This window comes from Aegilops tauschii, chromosome 7, assembly GCF_002575655.3.
Source record: "Aegilops tauschii subsp. strangulata cultivar AL8/78 chromosome 7, Aet v6.0, whole genome shotgun sequence".
NCBI classification, from domain to species: Eukaryota; Viridiplantae; Streptophyta; class Magnoliopsida; order Poales; family Poaceae; genus Aegilops; species Aegilops tauschii.
This window is the reverse complement of record NC_053041.3, coordinates 410544220-410547917: the sequence shown is the minus strand read 5'-3', so window position 1 is coordinate 410547917 and position 3698 is coordinate 410544220. Positions and strand designations below refer to the sequence as shown.

At 44.1% G+C, this 3698-nt stretch overlaps 1 long non-coding RNA gene across 1 annotated transcript; it reads left to right on the top strand.

The window, feature by feature from the left end:
- Positions 1–893: 893 nt before the first annotated feature.
- LOC109781399 (uncharacterized) lies at positions 894–3432 on the top strand. Its single transcript, XR_002237270.4, has 4 exons — positions 894–1235; positions 2430–2507; positions 2798–2874; positions 3160–3432. It is a non-coding gene; the product is annotated as an uncharacterized lncRNA (long non-coding RNA).
- Positions 3433–3698: the final 266 nt, after the last annotated feature.

Below are 3698 nucleotides of genomic sequence, written 5' to 3'. Positions count from 1 at the left end.
GGGACAGGCTCCCATTTAAGCCTTATGTGCGTGCTTGCCTATAGTTAATTAGGACTAGCTATCCAATTTAAATGTGCTAAAAAAAGCTATCCAATTTAAACAACAAATTACACCTGGTATGTTCGGACGTCCGCGGCGCAATATTTTTCATATTAATTTCCTCCATGTAATGTATCCTGACGGGTGGGGCCCAATTGTTATACAGATGTGTAGTGTTCTTTCTTTTTTTAAGAAAAACAATTTTAGGGCCTTTTTGTGAGAAAAATAAAATTCCAGCGCGTCTTCATAAAAAAAACAGGCCACACGCCCTCGTCCTCGGCTCCTAGTCACTGACGGGTGGGGACCGTGCCATGCTGGCTCGCCACATCAGCAACATGTACGTATACAAGCATGATTAGCACCGTAGATGCATGCCAAGCCAAGTTCTGTCACCGGTTCAATGTATGCTATAAGTTTTAGCATCAAACTGACTTTTCTCGCCAAATTTAGGCATCTGTGGTGTAATTGACTCAAAATAGAAAGTCTTGTTTTGTATGTTGAGTGCTGCATTTCATCAAGACTATTTAGGGCCTCATTTGGAACGCACAATAAAAAAGCACATGTGTAAGAAAATCCAATGGATGAAAGGTTGTGGCGGATCGATTTGTTCCGCTGTACCGCCGGGCAACTCCAAGACGACACTGCACGCTGTCGAGTCCTGCAGATTCAGGCATGCATACACATGCAGGAGCTAGCAGGTGCATGCATGGTTGCTGCTCCAGCTAAGGCCTCATTTGGTACGAGGGGATCGAGGGGTTTTTCAGAGGATCAACCCGGCGGGGCCCAAAAACCTCTGAAAACCCCGACGGCCCATTTGTTTCACGTGGTTTGCACAGCCCAATCCCTTCCATTCCCCTTCGATCCCCTTCTATCCACGCGTCTCCCAAGCCTCGAGGCCACACGCAGGGAACGAGATGGCAAAGCGACAATGCCGCCCCGCCGCCACCGAGAGGAGGAGCCCCGCCGCCGGGGAGAGACGGGGACTAGGGTCTACGCCGCCGCGCCACCGCTCCCTCCCCTTCTCCGCTCCGCGAGCAGAGGCGGGGACTAGGGTTTACGCCGCTGCGCCACCGCCCCCTCCACTTCTCTGCTCTCCCTCTCCGGCGAGCCCAGCCACCTCCGAGGCCCCCCCGTTCGTCGAACTGCATCGCCGCCCCAGCCCTCCGCCGCGGAGCCCAAGCTTGCTTGTCCCCTAGGTAAGAGTTGCATTTTATTTCCTATGGATGTACGTCAGCTGCTTAATTACCCTGGATTTTCGGCTATTCCCTGAATCCCTTGCATTGTTAATCCAGGCTGGGCTCTCTTTATCGGTCAATTGACTTCATCTATGATGATCTGATCTCTAGCTAGTCGATTATGTAGACTTTTGATTCAGTCCAGTCCGATCAGACTAATCTGCTGCTATATATAATGCTACCATCTGTATTTACTTACGGAATCAATTCCAGGACGGTTGTGGCTATCTTGATTGGCTTAATTAATCTGGGTATCTAATCTGTGGGACAACCGAACCGAATCGCATGCATTGGTGTGAGTTAAGTACTGGCATAACGCCTAGTGAATTTTTTTAAGCTTTTGAACCGAACTGAATCGCATCATAAAAGGAAACATAGAGAAATTTAAGTACAATTACAGTTTAGTTTCATGCTGCAATTGACGATTGAATTCCATCAATTGATTGCACGCTGATCCTGCAAATTTAAGATATGTTTATTGAATAAGCTTAATCACACTTGTTCTTTTATAAAATTTACTGTAGAACAATTGTTCTACGGGGGGAGGGTTAAAAAAAAAGAAGCTTAATCACAGGATCTGTAAACTACAACGACTCATCCAGAAGTATGCATCATGCAGTTTCATTACTAGTCGATGAGGTGGGACTAGTAATGTTGCTCTGCATATTATCCATTTGCTCCTGGAATTGCAACATACAATTTCTGGGCAATGCTATGATTTTAATACTTAATTTTCTTGTGTGATGCCATTTGCTCCATTCCTAGAAATAGGATAGCAGTCTAGAATAACTTATGATGATGATGTTTGCACCCATCCCCTGTTTTTTTGTTTGTAAATCGTACTCTGCATTGCTTACCAATATTCTGATCCAGTTGTGCTGATAGAGTCTGTAAGGACGGATGAACTAGTACACTGTAAACCTCATGCTGGTTATCTGGCAGCACCGATCACCTGTGTGTTTGTTTGTGAATCCTGTTCTGCGTTGCATTAGCTTACTAGTACGCTGGTTATCTTGGGAGCATCATGCATACTATTAGTACTTGTAGTTCATTACTATCTTTTCATCTAGCTAGCTAGCTAACTTGGTCCATTTTCGTTGAACTGAATCTATGTACTGGACCTTGCTAACTTGTTCTCCCTCCATGGCCTTGCAGCCTCTTCCACGCTCCGCCACCATCAACCTTCTCCACACCTCGCAGTCATCGTCCTCCTTCACGCCTACCGTAGAGCTGGTATTTTCCCCATTAAGATGTAACTTTTTTTTCATGTTCTCGCCATCAGAAATCATTTGAGAATCAGTTTTGTTGTGATTACTTGCAGTAGCAAACTGAATCTGTGTACTAATTTAGTCTTGGCAGCAAGATATGTATGGATCATTTTAGAAACAATTGATGAATTTTAGAAACAATGATCTCAGACCTTGCTAACTTGTTCTTTATAGCACGAATGCTATTTATAAGAACTTGGTCCATTTCCGTTGAACTGAATTATGTAATGGACCTTGCTAACTTGTTCTTATCAGAGACCCGCTGCTTGGATTCTTGCTGGGGTGGACGAGTTGCCTCTGTCTTGGGAGTCAGTTGCCACGCCTAACTTCTGGTAAACAAGCTGCTTAGCCTCATGGCTTGTTTCTTTACCCAAGTAGTATATCCTACTTGTTAGCTCTTGAAGTCAAGTAAAATAGTAAATGTAGTTCTACCTTTGGGGCATATTGCATCTAGATCGATGTTTCCAACTTGTAGATATGTGTGTGCTGGTGATTTTTAGTTCATTATTTTTTGGAAGTCGGAACTCTTTGTACAGTTTCCAACTTGTAGATGTGTGTGCTGATGATGTTGCTTTTGGCTTTTTTTATGTGGACTCAAGATCGATGTTTTCATGCAGAGTTATTACAAGCATTTGCTGCTTCCCAGGCTGGAGTTAGATGGTAACAAAGGAATTAAAGAGCTCAATTGCCAACGGCAGCATGAAATGCAGCTACCGAAATACAAACATGGCTACCACCCTATGTTAAACTTTGGTTGTAACAGAATATTGTGAGGACATGTTGCTCTTGTAACAGAATAATCTGGGAGCAAGTTATAATCTGGGAGTACATGTTCTTCTTGTAAAAGAACATGGTTAGAGTTGTTAAACTTGCAAACATTGGATTTTTAACTGCACTGTTGCCATCAGTCTATTAACAAACCCTGTCTACCAAACAAGTTTTTATCGAAGGGGATTGGAAACTTGGGGACGTGAGGGGAATTGAGGGGATTGGGTGGAAGGAAGGGATTCACCAAATCCTCCTGAATCCCCGCCTCCCAAAACCTCTCAAATCAACTTGTACCAAATGAGGCCCTGATTTTTCAATCCCCTGTAGGGCAATTTCAAACGTTTGGCAAGTCTCTTCGACATCAACACAACCAGTTTATCCGTGTCGG